This window comes from Pantherophis guttatus, chromosome 3, assembly GCF_059756535.1.
Source record: "Pantherophis guttatus breed Tessera chromosome 3, ASM5975653v1, whole genome shotgun sequence".
NCBI lineage: Eukaryota > Metazoa > Chordata > Lepidosauria > Squamata > Colubridae > Pantherophis > Pantherophis guttatus.
In genome coordinates, this window is record NC_142065.1 from 18118503 (window position 1) to 18136213 (window position 17711).

A 17711-nucleotide genomic window follows, 5' to 3' on the forward strand; every position below is an offset into this window, starting at 1 on the left:
AGAAAACAATTTATGCAGTTGGTCAGGCAAAACCAACTCTGGTCATGTATCTTAATCTTTGTGCTGTCCTTTCTTTTATGTACACTGAGAGCATATCACCCATCTCCTCCCACTTATGACTGTATGACAGTAACTTGTTGCTGTATCCTTACGATTTATATTGTTTCCTAGTATGATTTGATTGTTTATTTGTACTCTATGACTATCATTAAGTGTTGTACCTTATGATTCTTGATGACTGTATCTTTTCTTTTATGTACACCGAGAGCATATGCACCAAAGACAAATTCCTTGTGTGTCCAATCACACTTGGCCAATAAAGAATTCTATTCTATTCTATTCTATTCTATTCTATTCTATTCTATTCTATTCTATTCTATTCTATTTTATTCTATTCTATTCTATTCTATTTTCTATTTCTATTCCTCTGTTGCGAGAACTCAGCCACCCTCCTTAGTAGACCAGAGTTTGTGACGAAATGCATTGTGTGAATCGAATCCATTTTGCTTAAACAAATCACAGTTAAGGAAAACCCGGATTAACAGGTCATGAGAACATAGCTGGCAGGTGTTTCTGCTTGGGTTTTGTTTGTTTTTTTAATTCTGACTTGAATCCAGCCTATTAAAGGGGCGTCTGTTGAATGTGCATTCCATCTCCCATTTCTGAAAGAGAACCAAATTTCTCAGCCCACCTACCTTACCGGGCTGTCGTAAATGGGGGGTGGGGGGAAACCAGAGAATTGACCTATGCGGCTTGGAGCTCTTGAAAGAAAGGATTCAAACTACGCAGCCTAATCTGGATGCAAATTAAATTCTGGATAGCTCTGCAGACTAAGCACTGTAATTTAACACCAGCTGTCTGCAATTAAAGTAAGTTCGAATCTCGCCAGGCTCAAGGTTGACTCAGCCTTCCATCCTTTCTAAGGTAGGGAAATTGAGGACCCAGTTTGTGGGGGCAATAAGCTGACTTTGTATAAAAAATATACAAAAGTATGAAGGCTATTGCTTAACGCACTGTAAGCCGCCCTGAGTTTCCGGAGAAGGGCGGCATATAAATCAAATATATAAAAAAATAATAATCCAGCACCAGCGATTGGAATCCGAGTGCGACAGTCGCGCTGCGTGGAAGAATTTGGGACTGGGACCAGGAATGGGGGGGCGTGGGAAGAGTCCCCCGCAGGACGGGGTTGGCGAGGGCCACCAGGGGCCTTCGAAAAACCCTGCTTCTATTCCCTCCGCGGCCTCCGAGAGAAGGGAGGTCCGCTCTTTCGGGTTTTTTTTTTTTTTTTGCGGAGGCTACTTCGGTTAAACGCTCGCTTCGAGGGGTCCAGTTTAGTAGCCCCGTACATAACGGAGACAAACGGAGGGGGCAAACTGGACGATGCCCAACGGTAAAGAAGCACGATTGTCCCCCTTTTTTCCCCCCAAGAGGCAACTGGACTTTGTGGGGGTTTTTTTCTATGAAGACGTTTCGCTTCTCACCCAAGAAGCTTCTTCAGTTCCAAGAAGCTTCTTGGATGAGAAGCGAAACGTCTTCACAGAAAAACAAAAAACCCCAGAAAGTCCTAGTTGCCTCTTGGGGGAAAAAAAAAACACCTTTGGGACAACCTGGATGACTGGAGAATCTCCATAGACAATGTAGAGGGAGCTTCACCTTTGCAGGAATTATTCAACAGGTGCAGCTACTCTCGCCAAACGCCACGTTCCCGGTTTTTTTTTTTTTTTAAATAAATTACAAAGGGCGGGGAGGGGGAATGAAACCTGTTGAAAACCTGCTTTTAATCTACCCTTAGCCGGAATGGCCGGCTAGCGGCTCCGAGGGTCGACGGAGCCAAAGCTGGGGGAAAGAATCTGGGACGGGCGAAAGAGGAGTAGAAAAGGAGACTGACTCGCATTTTAATCAGATCCGCGATTTCTGTCTCTTGCGCCGGGGAAGGGGAGCGCTGCGCTCCCTTTACTACCACTCTGCCCTACGGCGTGTAATCCACCTTCAAAGCAAAGCGAGGCCTCTCTCCGTTTCTGCTGACACATCTTAAAGCGTTCGGGAATCCGACAAGTCGACATACCTCCTCCTCCCCCCCCCACTCTTTTTTTATTTAATTTTTTTTTAAAAAAAAAACCGAGAAGATCCCGCTTTCTTTAACTCCCCCCCCCCAACACTCCACACACACACACCTTCAAGAATCCGGTTAATAATTGTGCCAGAAAATGCTTACTCAATCTGAGCTAAAGTCTCGGTGCGTTCCGCCGGAACGAAGTTTTTTTTTTTTCCCCTCCAGCCCGGCGGCTGTCAGCCAGGTCTCTCGAGAGGGTGTGGGGCAGGTTTTTCTTTCCCACCCCAGGATCGGAGACATGGATTTGAATCGCCGCTCACCATTTTATGAGTACAAATTGTAAAGCTCGGTCGGGATTAAAAGGCAGAGCTTTGAAGAGAATTTCGACGGGCATAAAACGCCTTTGCGTCGGTTCTGTTGTTGTCTAAAGCCCCCGGATTTCAGCAAATGAGTTTCCCAGACCTGTTTTCTAGAAATGTTTTCCCTCGTGTCAATCAAGGTTAGGTGTCTGCCTTATTTTTATTTTATTTTTTAAAATCAAATTCATACACATTTTTTTGCCCTCCCGGCTCTCTAACCCGAAAGTTTGAATCTGCCAGACGTAAATAATCCTCACGTAAACAAGACACGCTTCTTTACTCTCAAGAGACAGAACTGTGTCTTATTTACGTGAGGATTTAAAAAAAAAAAAAAAACGGGGGAAGGTGGAAGAGAGTTTTTTTTTTTGTTCGAAGACAACGTAAATATTCCATTCTGTTTACAGTATTTCAGTTTCTTCATAGTCGTCGACGGCCCAAAACGGAAAAAGAAAAAAGAACCAAAAAAAAAAAAGGGTGGGGGGAGAAGAGGAGAGAGAATTCAAACCAGATTCTCTCCCTTAATTCTCCTGTTTCTCCTCCACGAAGCTCCAAATGGGAAGTTATTTGAGTTTTGAAGGTATTTTTATGTGTGGTGATGATTTCCCTTTATTGTTAAGTGCCTTGAAATTTATTTGAAGAATGGCAGAGCAGATATGTTCTATTTATTTATTTATTTTTAAAAAGCCATTTGAAACCTCATACCCATTGATCTGGAACTAAGCCCTTGATTTGCAGAGTAACCACGTATAAAATTGCACTGCAAGTAAAAAGAGATATGTGGAAAATAATGGCACCTGTAAAACTGTACAGGAATTTTTTTACTGTTTATTAGGCTTTGAGGGCAGCATTCATGTAGGATTAAACATTGGTTATGCCTGATTCTGTCTCTACTGAATAGAGATTTCATCATAACTCACAGTCAGGCTTAACCAGTGGTGAAATCCCATTTTTTTTTACTACCAGTTCTGTGGGCGTGGCTTAGTGGGTGTGGTATGGCTTGGTGGGCATGGCTTGGTGAGCGTGGCAGGGGAAGGATACTGCAAAATCCCCATTCCCACCTCATTCCTGGGGGAAGGATATTGCAAAATCTCCATTCCCATCCCACTCTAGGGCCAGCCAGAGGTGGTATTTGCCGATTCTCCAAACTACTCAAAATTTCCACTACTGGTTCTCCAAACTGCTCAAAATTTCCACTACTGCTTCTCCAAACTGCTCAAAATTTCTGCTATCTGTTCTCCAGAACATGTCAGAACCTCACCCCTGGGCTTAACTCTTCATTCCTAGGATAGAGGTACTATCCTAAAATACTATTTTACTTTTATTTTTTCCTCTTTGACTTGATAGAGGCAGGGGCCAGTCCAGAATGGGGTGACACAGAAATCTCAGTAGCTGTAATGTTTATATTAATGGCTGTATTTAAATCTTTTAAGACCTTTGCAATTAGAGCTGCAAGGGACAGTAGATGGAAAGACCACAAAACTGGCTATTTCTAGATTCCAGCGAAGATAAGATCAATGTTTCTGCGATTTCTCTCCCTCTGCACTCTTCAATTGAAAGGCCAGAACTGGGCCAGAGCTTTGACATTATTATTTGTAGCATGAAGACCCAACTCAGGTCAATTGTGTGTGACTCCCAGGGAGTTTGTGGATCCAACAGAACCGAGAAGTGGCTGGTCTACCTTCTTTCAGAATATTTGTCAACTGCAGCTTAGCCTGCAACCCTGAGATTCCCTCCTTTAAATACCTTTAATTTCTTAGGATTTCTTTTAATTAGAGAGGCTGGATATTCCCCCAGATTCAGTAAGTAAATCAATCAGTCAATCAATCAGTCAATCAATCAGTCACCCAGTGATGTTGACTTCTTGATAGTGACATGGGCGGCATATACATTTAATCAATAAATAGTAAAATATAATGGAAATGTAAACTGCTTGTAGTCATGTAAAAGTAAGGTGGGCAGCCATATAAATTGGTTAAATAAATAAGTAGGGTTGATATTTCCAAATAAACCACATTTCTGTTTTTTTTTTCTTCATATGCTGGAGGTAGAAATGGTGATAGGTTTAATCACATCCATTCTGCTTTCAGACATGGCCTAGCAGATCCCTGTTATTTTTTCTCTCTCTCCACCTTTCTCAGTTTAGGATTTCCTACATGTCATGACTGGTAAACCACAATCCACTTAGCACAGCCCAGGTGGGACAGCTGAGGATGATGGAAGATGTAGTCTAGTTTGTCTGGAAGGTGCTAGGTTGAGGATCCCTGCAGGACAAGATATTTATTTGAAGGAGAGGATATTGATTTCAGTCATGCTCTTACCCCATTAACTGGACATTTCTAAACACAAGTAAAATAATGTGGGAGTTTACAACATGCACTATGGTACATCATGACTTTGGGTTAAGTCCATTTGGGCCTATGGCAGAGCTCACACACTATATGCTAAGCCATAATTTTGCAAACTATTGTTGAATAAGGCAGACGATAAATCACCGGTTTTGATTCAAAACCACAAAATCTAGAGCCATGCATAAATATGAAATATCACACCTGAATAACATCTTATGTCATGGCTACACTTGTTCATCACATTAAACCAAAACCAAATAAACTTCATTCTGGTTTAATGCAAGGTGTGAATCCAATCAGCAGTTTGCATAAAGGCTAGTAAATTGCAGGGCTGTGGAGAAAGGTAGCTCCAGTTTTGTATCAGTTTATAGATTCCTAATTCATCCAAGATCTTTGATGCCACTATCTTTAAATGCCTTTTTAAATAAAGAATTGCTTCAGAGGAAAGAGTAGTGTTAGAGTATTTCTTAACTGGACTGCAGAGTCTTTAACACAAGAATCCTACCGCTGATCCTTTTTTTTCCTGGCATGTTGATAGGGAAAGCAACACCTGCTAAAATTCTATACAGATGTAAAAAAAAAAAGACAAGACAAGACAAGAGTTTAGGGTTAGAAGCACTGACTCAGGTGTCATCACTCAGACAGAATGCCACCATACAGGCCATCAGGTATGTGAATTCCATTCTGTCTGAACCCCATGTGAAAGTTCAGTGATGTTTAGTCTATGCCAGCCATTCACACATGCAAATCGCTCCATCCCCCATTCCTCATGACCCCCAAAGCCATCCACAGACTGAATCATTAGAACCATTTCACACAGATGGCCCTTCCCCGTTCATCCATTCATTTATCCTATCACTTTCATCCAGATTCCAGTTGATGGGAAGGGATCTCTATCCCCATCCTAATTTGAGTTAAGTTGAATCAGACTATGAAAGGACTTGTGAACATTCCTTTTTTTTTTTCCTGATTGGATTAAGAATGACTGGGCAAATAATTCAATGGCGAGATAGATGAGGTAGCTTCTGCCCTAGGGCAGGGGAAGGAGAGCGTGAGAAGACCTTTGAAGTTTCCCCCAGACCTATGAATCTTAAACAAATGTCTCACCTCTATGGCTCCATTACCCATTCATCGGTTTTAAAAGAAAGAAGGAATCCATTATGGAAGGGGGCAGTTGGACTCGCTGCTTGACAGTCAGAAAGGACCCTCTAAGGATGACAGGCTAGGTGATAGTCCATCCTTAAATTTATGTGGATTTCAACTGCCTTAGTCCTATTGGCTTTATTAGACCACATCGGGCTCCAGATTGAGGAAAATGTTAAATAGAGTCCACCATTTTAAATCTGAACTTGGTTTTGCTGTGTAAAGTGTCTATCTTATGAGTGGTACAGCTATCCTGCATCCCACAGGTAGGTAGGTAGGTAGGTAGGTAGGTAGGTAGGTAGGTAGGTAGATAGATAGATAGATAGATAGATAGATAGATAGATAGATAGATAGATAGAATTCTTTATTGGCCAAGTGTGATTGGACACACAAGGAATTTGTCTTTGGTGCATATCAGTGTACATAAAAAGAAAAGATACATTCATCAAGAATCATAAGGTACAATACTTAATGATAGTCATAGGGTACAAATAAGCAATCAAATCATACTAGGAAACAATATAAATCGTACGGATACAGCAACACATTACAGTTATACAGTCATAAGTGGGAGGACATGGGTGATAGGAACGATGAGAAGATTAATAGTAGTGCAGACTTAGTAAATAGTTTGACAATGTTGAGGGAATTATTTGTTTAGCAGAGTGATGGCATTCAGGGGAAAAAACTGTTCTTGTGTCTAGTTTTGTTGTGCAGTGCTCTATAGCGTCCTTTTGAGGGTAGGAGTTGAAACAGTTTATGTCCAGGATGCGAGGGGTCTGTAAATATTTTCACAGCCCTCTTTTTGACTTGTGCAGTATACAGGTCCTCAATGGAAGGCAGGTTGCTAGTAATTGTGAAGGATGGGTTAGCTAAACAAAGTTTGGTATTACAACAAGTCAGATGCATTAATCCTTTTAATCCCAGGCAGTAAAATTAATTCCTTAAAATATAAGTCCTAAGGATCTGTGAACATTTCTGACTTTGCCTGCTTCTGCTCTTGGACCATTGACTTCAATGGAAAAAAACTAAACAAAGGAGACAGAAAATACTTTAATGTGGGATGTAATAAGAATAAATAGGACAAAGGAGGAAAATCTAAATGAACATTTAGTCCCAAAGGCCTCTCAGCTACATTTTCAGTTTGACCCACTCAATGAAATTAATTTTCATCTTCTTATCTGGTAGAAAGACAGATGAAAACTAACTCTCCTTAGAAAACATTTCTGTTGGAAATTGACTTTTTTCCCCTCCACATCTCAGCTATGGAAGATAGCAGACGAATCAAGTTTTTATTTATTTTAATTAATTACATTTCTACACTGCACGTCTTTCCTAAGAACTCTGGTTGGTAAGATAGCAAGGTGAAGGCAAGATTGGGGCAAAAATGACATATTTTTGCAGGGCTGACAAAGACGACTTCCATCAAAAGAGTAGATCTAATTTAACTGACATACTTAATCATACTAATGAAATGAGGGGACCCGCAATGGGCTCTCAAAATATCAAGTACCACCTATTTTAAAAGGGGGGGGGAGAAATCCCTCTGAACTTGCTTCTCCCTACGTTTTTCCGACAGGTGGTAATATAATTGTGTTTGCAAACAAATCCATGACTCGTATCAATTCTTTCAAATCATTTTGGAGTCATATTTCGTGATTACAGGAGGTTAGTTAGCTTTCCTTCTCCCTGTCATGATACTTCAGTGTGGTCCCTGTATGTTTTAAATAAAGTTTCGGCTGCTTTGAAAGCCTGCAGGGAATTACAGCTCAGTGCATTCTTTTCCTTTCAGCCAAACCCAGACGTAATAGTTTTAATCACCTGTACGGGTGAGACTCTCATAACAGATCCTCATAAAAGAGTTCTCATCTTGGTTTTACAGTAACTAAAATGCTTTCATTCTACGTAATGCTGACTTTTTATATTTTGATACACACATTTTTTTGAGGGTTTGGTAGTTTTGTTTATTAATTTTCTTATTCCCTATCTTTCCATACCACCTGTCTCACCGAGGTAGTTCTGGGAAACTTTACAATTTTTGACTTATTTCAGAATGGATTGAGGAATGATTGCATTTATTTTGTGTGCCACCAATGCTTATGCTGACTCTGGCCTTTAGCTGCAAGATATTGCTATTATGGTTCGTCACACAGTCAGCCAGATGTTCAGACTGGATTTGACATTTTTGTCCACTTATCGAGTCCTTCCCAAGGACCAGGGACAGGCAGACATGGATGTTTGAGGGTATTACAGGTATCATCACAGGATGCATGCTGTCCTGAGTAAAACTGCCTTTTGCAATTGACGGTGAATTTGTCAGTTCCAAATGGTATTCAATGGTGAAAAAAAATAAAGTTCTATACTTTTTGTCAAGAAAAACCAAATGCACAGGTATAGTATAGGTGGTACCTGGCTCAATAGTAGTACCTATGAGAGAGATCTTGGAGTTCTAGTGGACACCCACTTCGTGTAAATATGAGTCAGCAGCAGGGGTGAAATCCAGCAGGTTCTGGAGAACCGGTAGCAGAAATTTTGAGTAGTTCGGAGAACCGGCAAATACCACCTCTGGCTGGGCCCAGAGTGGGGTGGGAATGGAGATTTTGCAGTATCCTTCCCCCTGGAGTGGGGAGGGATGGGGATTTTGCAGTATCCTTCCCCTGGAATGGGGTGGGAATGAAGATTTTGCAGTATCCTTCCCCTGCCATGCCCACCAAGCCACACCCACAGAACCGATAGTAAAAAAAATTGGATTTCACCACTGGCCAGCAGTGTGTTGCAACTGCCAAAAAAGCCAGTACAGTCCTAGGCTGCATTAATATCACTTTATAATGCCTTGGTAAAACCACATTTGGAATACTTGCATCCAACTTTGGTCACTACGATATAAAAAAAGATGTTGAGAGTCTAGAAAGAGTGCAGATGATTATGGGACTGGAGGTTAAAACATATAAAGAACGGTTGCTAGAACTGACTAGCTGAATGAAAAGAAGGACTAGGGGTGACATGATAGCAGTGTTCCAATATCTAAGGGGTTGCCACAAGGAAGAGGGAGTCAACCTATTCTCCAAAGCACCTGAAAGCAGGATAAGAAGCAATGGATGGAAACCTAATCAAAGAGAGAACCAACCTAGAACTAAGGAAGAATTTCCTAACAGTGAGAACAATTAATTGGTGGAATAACTTGCCTCTAGAAGTTGTGAATCCTCCAACACTGGAAGTTTTAAAGAAGAAATCGGACAACCATTTGTCTGAAAAGACATTGGGTTTCCTGTCTGAGCAGAGGGTTGGACTAGAAGACCTTCAAAGTCTCTTCCAACTCTCTTATTCTGGTGCTCCAATTGTTTTAGGATTGCACCCAAGGGGCCTATTACTATTGTTACTACCTTTGGTTGCTTTTGCCACAGTCATTCTATTTCTGTTTGCAGGTCTTTGTATTTTATTGTCTTCTCCAATTCTTTTTCTTCTATTCTGCTGTCTTCCGGTACTGCCACATCCACTATTCAGACTTCGTTGTCTTTCCTATCAAGAATGGTTAAGTTTGGGGTCTTATGTGGGAGATGCCTGGCTGTTTGAATTCTAAAGTCCCAGAGCATTTTAGTTTCCCCCATTTTCTATTTTCTCTATTTTATGGTCCCACCAGTTTTTGCTTGCAGGCAAATAGTATTGCTTTCAGATGTTCCAATGTACAATTGTTGTTACTTTGTCATGCCATTGCTTGTAGTTATCAGCAGCTAACCAGATGATCCAATGTTTCTTGAACGTCTTTGCAGAGGAAGCACTTGCTATCCTTTGCTGTCTTCTCAGTTCTGGGTTTGTATCCATTACTACTTCTACTGAGCTGCAGTGGCGCAGTGGTCAGAGTGCAGTACTGCAGGCTACTTTTGCTGCCTGCCGGCTGCCTGCAATTTGGCAGTTCGAATCTCACCAGGCTCAAGGTTGACTCAGCCTTCCATCCTTCCCAGGTGGGTAAAATGAGGACCCAGATTGTTGGGGGCAATAGGCTGACTTTGTAAACCTTAGAGATGCCTGTAAAGCAGTATATAAGTCTAAGTGCTATTGCTATTGCTATTTCCACTGGACAAAGGCAATGAAATTGAGTCAGGACTTTTATCAATTTCCTCCTGCTGAGATCCTCAGACATGTTTAAGAGATGTTTTAGTGCTTCCCTTAAATATGTTTCAGAAAAAAGTCCATGAGTAACTAGGTAAAGGTAAAAGTAAAGGTTCCCCTTGCACATATGTACTAGTTGTTCCTGACTCTAGGGGGCGGTGCTCATCTCCGTTTCAAAGCTGAAGAGCTAGCACTGTCCAAAGACGTCTCCATGGTCATGAGGACCCAGGTTGTTGGAGGCAATATGTTAACTCTGTAAACCATTTAGAGACAGCTGTAAAACACTGTGAAGAGGTATATAAGTCTAAGTGCTATTGCTATTGTTAATATTACTATTATCACTATTATAGTAGTAATATTATTAGTAGTGCTATCATACTGCTATGTATCAGTATACTTTAAACAATGGCAGGCAGGCAAATGGATAACTCCATTTAATTTAAATGGATAATTATCCATTTAATTTCCCATAATCCCTCTAAGTGCCGTTCTGGGACATTATGGAAAACTTTAGGAATTGTTAGTCCCTCATTGCCACGTACCCCATCTTGTACAGCCACAATAGTTAGCGAAGCTAATCACTGATTAGCTTCATAATCAACTAATCATCACTGATGCGGTGGCTCAGTGGCTAAGACTCTGAGCTTGTCAATCGAAAGGTCGGCAGTTCAGCAGTTCGAATCCCTAGTGCTGCATAATGGGGTGAGCTCCCGTTACTTGTTCCAGCTTCTGCCAACCTAGCAGTTTGAAAGCACGTAAAAAATGCAAGTAGAAAAATAGGGACCACCTTTGGTGGGAAGGTAACAGCGTTCTGTGAGCCTTTAGCATTTAGTCATGCCGGTCACATGACCACGGAGACGTCTTCGGACAGCACTGGCTCTTCGGCTTTGAAACGGAGATGAGCACCGCCCCCTACAGTCAGGAACGACTAGCACATATGTACGAGGGGAACCTTTACCTTTTTTATTTGTAATATGGATAGGAGGAATATGTCATGTGGACACAATAAAAAAATAACCACTCTCATGGGTCCGTCTTTTGAATAAATCTTTGTCTTTGGCTTCCTGTCTTCTATTGTTTAAGCCCTTTCCAGTTCATTCCACTACTGATTTTAGAAATTTTATTTTGGCTATGAAAAAGTAATTTCAAGGAGCCTCTTTGCAGATTGCAAAAGGCTGAAATGTTTAAATAATAAAATTCTGCAGCTAGCATTTTTTTTTTCATTACTAAGAGGAATATCACATTGTTCCTTCCTGAAAGCCGGTTAGAGTCTGATGTCCTTTAGGAGAACATGAATCAAGTGATGGAATCTCTTCCTGAATTATGGAAAGTAATTGGAAAGGCCAGAGATGGCAACATTCCTAAGAGGATATTTTGTCATTAAGAGGACATCTTTGTGATTAAGAGTTTGGCCAACAACTGCAGGACAACAAATAGATCTGAAACTTGAGACATTTTTGTTTGCTTCCAGAAAATTATAATAAGGGTAACACGTGTTTAATTCTACACATTCTAACAGCAGCTAGGATCGCATATGCACAATGTTGGAAAAACCCAGAAACCCCTGCAGACGATATTATAATAAAAAAAAATTCTGGAATGTGCAGAGATGGATAGGTTAACCTTAAGGAAAAGAAGATTCGGACTATTTCATAACATGGGAACTCCTCTATAAATGGTTAAATGACAGATATTGAGATTAGAGGAGTGGAATTAGGTGAAATATGGTTTATAGGAGAAAGAAAAACAGATGAGTAAATATTTACGACGTTATATAATCGATACTATAATGGAAGATAATATATGTTATAATATGACTGATGTTATCACATATTTGTTTATATATATATGATCATAATGACGATGATGTTTGTATGCTTGTACGTTAACACCTTGGACACCTAGAGAGCACACTGCTCAATATAGAAAGGAAATGTATGATATAAAACAATGAAAAATATTTCAAAAAAAAAGTTTGGCCGACAACTGCAGTCAATGAAATATAACCTCTAGAAGTGGTTTGGTATATCTGCCACAGAGTTCATGCAAATGACTTCTAGTGGGCATATATTATCTGTATTTCTAAATCCAAGCGTTGACAGTGTCCCACTTCCTTCAGCTCTTGGAAACACTTCAAGAAGAGGGACATCTGGAAGCAGAAAGTAATCTCATAACCTCCCGGAATAATTACATTGTACTTTAGACTGTTAATGAGTTCCCAGAAGCCGTCTGAACCACAATTTATTAAATAAATCATAAATGACTGAACAATACTGCACAACACACTAAGCTATAAACTAGGGTTCCCCAACCAAAGTTGCTGAATTTACATAATACAGTCAGCCAAAATCCACATTATGGCTAAAATGTTGAACGAACCAGGCATGTGTGTGCATGTTTTAGATAGAACTGGATATTCCATAATGAAGGCAATAATACCGTTCTCTGAAAGAGCAGTTTTGATCCTATTCTAGGTAAGCCTTGTTGAACACATTACAAAAAAGTTGTTGAGATTTTGGAAAAAGTGCAAAAAAGAGCAAGATGGTTAAGAGGCCTGGAGACAAAAACATATGAAGAACGGTTGCAGGAATTGGGTACGGCCAGTCTACAGAAAAGACTAGGGGTGACCTGATAGCAGTATTCCAATATTTGAGGGGCTGCCACAAAGAAGAGGGGGTCAATTTATTTTCCAAAGTACCAGAAGGCAGGATAAGAAAGAATGGATTAAACTAATCAAGGAGAGAAGCAACCCGGAGTTAAGGAGAAACTTCCTAACAGTGAGGACAATTAACCAGTGGAGCACCTTGCCTTCGGAAGTTGTGGGTGCTTCATTACTGGAGGTTTTTAAGAAAAAAATGGATAGTCACCTGTCTGAAGTGGTATAGGGCCATGATGGTGAACCTATGGCATGAGTGCCACAGGTGGCACACAGAGCCCTCTCTGTCGGCATGCCAGCCGTCACCCCAGCTCAGCTCCACTGTGTGCGCATGTGCCTCCTGCCGGCCAGCCGTGCCCCATTTTGAGCCTGGAAAGCCTCCTGCAACAACCTGGAAACCAAAATGGGGCACGGGGGCACTGTGTGAGGGCCCCCCATGCCCCGTTTTGGGCCTGGAAAGTCTCCTGCACCAATCTGGAAGCCAAAATAGGGTGCAGGGGGCATGCACAGGGTGGTGGGGCATATGCGTGGGGGATGCACGCGCATGCGTGGGGGACACATGTGCATGCGCGGGGTGGGGCACATGCACAGGGGGTGCTCACATTGCATTTTGGGGGTTCGGGCACGTGTGCTTGTATTCGCGCGCATGCGCACACACTTTAGATTCTCAGCACCAAAAAGGTTAACCATCACTGGTATAGGATCTCCTGCTTGAGCAGGGGGTTGGACTAGAAGACCTCCAAGGCCCTTACAGCTCTTTTCTCTTTTCTGATTAAACTTGGTTTCCTTCTATTGCCCCTGCCCAAGCTGAGTCTCAAATGCCTAGTCTGGATGGGGACTCTGATGTTGTTAGTTCCAAAACATCAGAAAGATCTAAATTAGGGAACACAGTCTTAGATCAGACTGCCCACTATTGTCCTTCTCCCAACTAAAATAATGCAGGAAACAGAGTCCTTGTAGATGGCCTCAGATTTAAATAGTGTTCAAGTACCTTGGAATAACTGCCTTGCTCTACCTGTCAAAGCAGGTAGCAGTGTCTTCTGTCCCTTGCAGTTTACCTAGACACTGTTTTAGGCAACTGAAACAGAGTTTAGGTAAATTGCAAGGAGCAGAAGACAGGTAACTTAAACAGGTAATTGATTCAACTGCCCTCTCTGCTTTTTCAAGAAAAGCAGAATATTTCACAATGGTTTGAAAATGAATTGCAGTCATGAGCAGCATCCTTGTTGCAGAAAAGTAAACTATTTTTAAAACGATGTGTTTTTCCCTTTAAAAGTACAATCTTATAAAAACGGTTTAAAGACAGTTATTCTTATTATGGCAGAAACAATTAGAACACCTTTATAGCTGACAATGGCTTTCTTGAACTACAGTTCGCTTCACCAAATGGACCATGTGTTGGCCTGACCAGAGTAGTAAATCCATGCGATTATAAAATTATTAGGCGAGAGGTAGCTATTGACCTTATCCAGTTCATCAGTTGATCAGAAGCACTCTATCCAACTGAGATATAGAAGTATGTGTACAACCGACCACTGAAGTGTAGAAGAGTCTGTTTTTTGAGGTCAGGGCAAATTACTCATGTAAAACACTGCATTCCTCCAAATGAGAAGTCCTATCGAGTTACAGATAAGTAGATATCTCTGATGCAAACTGATGCAATCAGTAGGGTTTCAGTTAGCACATTCATCTTTTTCTCAAGGCTGAGTCAGTTCCACCATGAATTTTCAGAAGTTATTAATGCATAATATCATCTTGCTAGCCAGGGAGAGATAAGGTTGCACCGCATTCAAAAGAACCAACACTGTTAAGATCAGCCGTTGGCATATTTGAAGGGCTTCCCAGATTTAAGCTACAAAAACCCAGAAACTAGTAAGACAACAGCAGAGAGATATAAAAAAGGTCTTCTTCTGTGCTAATGACCATTCTGAAATTGGGAGCTTTAATTTTGACATCCTCCACGAGAGAGATTTCCTTCCTTCTTCCCAATCACCAGATCTCAGGCTCCTCACCAGATATATCTGGTATAACTATTTAGACCAGTGTGTCAACTTGCAAAGGGCATCTTTCGGAAACTTGACACAGTGTTTCTCAACCTTGGAAGCTTAAAGATGGGTGGACTTCAACTCCCAGAATCCCCCAGCCAGCGCCCACCCATCTTCAAACTTCCAAGGTTGAGAAACACTGATTTAGACTCATTGTCTTCCTGTAGAAATCTTAGGTGCCCTTTCCATCACCTAATTGTTTGCTGTTGGTTTTAAGATACTTTCTCTTACTCTCCACATTTCTGTAAAGCCTAAGCCTAGATCTCTGTGGATCCTCTCATCTTTCTTGTCTTGTACCCAGATTCATATCAAATTCAAACTTTTATAATACAGCATGGGTACAATGAGATTGACTGAACCTCCCTTCGTGCTCACACCCCGCCCCCCCACAACACAATACAACCAGTGGTGGGATTCAAGTAATTTAACAACCGGCTCTCTGCCCTAATAATTTCTTCAACAACCAGTTTGCCAAACTGCTCAGAAAGTTAACAACCGGTTCTCCTGAAGTGCTGCGAATTGGCTGAATCCCACTACTGAATACAACTCACAGTGAAAGACAAAAATCCCTAGACCAGGGAATCCTACTAACAAACAAACCCCTACTCCTATTGCACCCTGTGAACTTATTGTACATTGCGCTGGCCCCACAAGTCAATTGTACTATGTTGTTGTAAAGTTATTTTTTGTTCAGGAGTCTGACAGCCCACGGATGAAAGCTGTTCTTCAGCCTGTTTATGCAGCTGCCTATGCTTCTATATCTCCTTCCCGATGGTAGTAGGAGAATAAAGAAGGGCTGACCAGGGTTTGAGTCGTCCCTGAGGATTTTCCTCACTCTTCTAAGGCAGCAAGCCCTAGTGATGTCTTTTAGTGGTATCAGGGGACAGCCCAGGATGTTTTGTGCTGTGCTCACCACCCTCTGTAATGTTTAATGTCTGAACAATACTGCATATTGTTCCACATTATTAACAATATAAAAGTAGGGACTCCTTCATTCTCATTGGAAGTGGGAGAGAATTGGTATGAAGACTGAGTATTTGGTGATGGATCCTTAGGTTGAAAGACAGATGAGTGAAGTAATCAATGAATGTGCATGGGTGATATACAGTGGTGGGATTCAGCCAATTCGCACCACTTCGGGAGAACCGGTTGTTAAGTTTCTGAGCAGTTTGGCAAACTAGTTGTTGGAAGAAATCATTAGGGCAGAGAACCAGTTGTTAAATTACTTGAATCCCACCACTGGTGATATACCCCAGTATGACATTGGACTGAATGATGGAAAATAAATGAATGAAATCTTTTCATTCAAGAGTTCAATGTATAAATGCATGCATATGGATTTAAAACATTCCTAACTGATTGTAGTTCCGGATTACTAGAACTGCATTTAAATATATCTATTCATGTCTGATCACAAAAGCTGACTAAGGATAATGTACAGAAGAACTCTTAAGTTTATGTTCCAAAAAGTCTTTTTAAAAATAAAATTAAAACAGAATGATTTTACATATATTACTGTTTCAATTAATATCTTCCCTTTCTGCCTATATTCAATTCTCTAACACTGAATAATTTTGTAAACTATCTCGTAGAACAATTTCAGCTTTGAAATCTAACATTTAAAATACTTGAGCCTGAACTGGTAAATTCAAATAATTTGAAAACAGGCTTTGCTCTCTCTGGGAAGAAAGAGAATAATAAGAATTCAAAAATGGACATATAAAAAAAAAAAAACACCAGTACCTAATATCTTGTTTTAAGTACTTCCGATTAACCAAGGGGCATATAAAAATAATACCAGCTTGGTTTTCAAGTGTGAAGCGGTTAATTTTTTGTCACCACAGTTTAACCATAACCCACCCCATGGCAAAGTAAAGTTCAACAAAACTTCCATCTGGAAGAGAAGCTCTGGCACATATTTATGAGAAAAACACCAAAGGATTTGTTTTCTGGCAGCTTAGGTAAACATGCCATGAATTTAATTTTGCGCTAGTATAAATTAGAAAGCTGAAGTTAATTAGTGTTGTTCTACTACTGACAATTAAGGGATATGACTAAAAAACATAGTTGTAGAGTTGGCACAGTCATGAGTTTTCTATCCAAAATCCCATCCTGGCATTTCTCGCACCTTTCATAGAGAAATCTTGAGATTCATAGTTTGACAAGAGAATGTACTGGTCCAGCAAAGTTGTGCTATCCAGATCAAAGTTACATACTGATTGCTGGGAACTCTATTCAATTTTTTTGAAGTAGTGGTAAACAGGCTGACTTGTGTTTGCTACTAAAAAAATGAAGCTGATTTTTATCAGTGTTATATCTTGTGTTTGTGCTGATTCTGGTGGACCTTAAAAGACGTGAGGTCAAATTCTCATAATTCACATTATACTTTTTGAATATATTTGAAGTCAGTCTTGATGCATTAACCTCATCCAATCACGAAGTTGTTACAAAAATAATAATGGGTGAGAAGGTTGAAATAATGGAAAAGGGAGAAGATATCTTGCCTCAATATCCTTAAAGCTGAGTAGCTATGTAAAATACAGTTCCCATATTACACAAAGAAGAAAAACTACTCATGCTCTAAAAGAGTATCCCATTGTGCTACAAAACTTTGAGACTATAGATATGTAATAGAACATGGTATGGTATTAATGTGTTAGACTAGGTTCCAGAAAAACCAAGATTCAGGGCTATCCTCAACTATGGAAGTTTACAGAGTGACCTTAAGCCAGTTCCTTTCTCTTAGTAACCACCTGTCCTAACAGAATGTTGTAAAAAATTCTTCCAAAGGAAAAGCAGTCTATAGATCTAACATATACTAACTGAATCTAGTAAAATGTTTTTTTTTTCTCTATGCATGGAAGATATTAAGCTCAGAAATTCTAATTTCTGACTCACCTTTCTCAACTTGCAAAACTCCTCTCTCTCTCTCTCTCTCTCTCTCTCTCTCTCTCTCTCTCTCTCTCTCTCTCTCTCTCTCTCTCTCTCTCTCTCTCT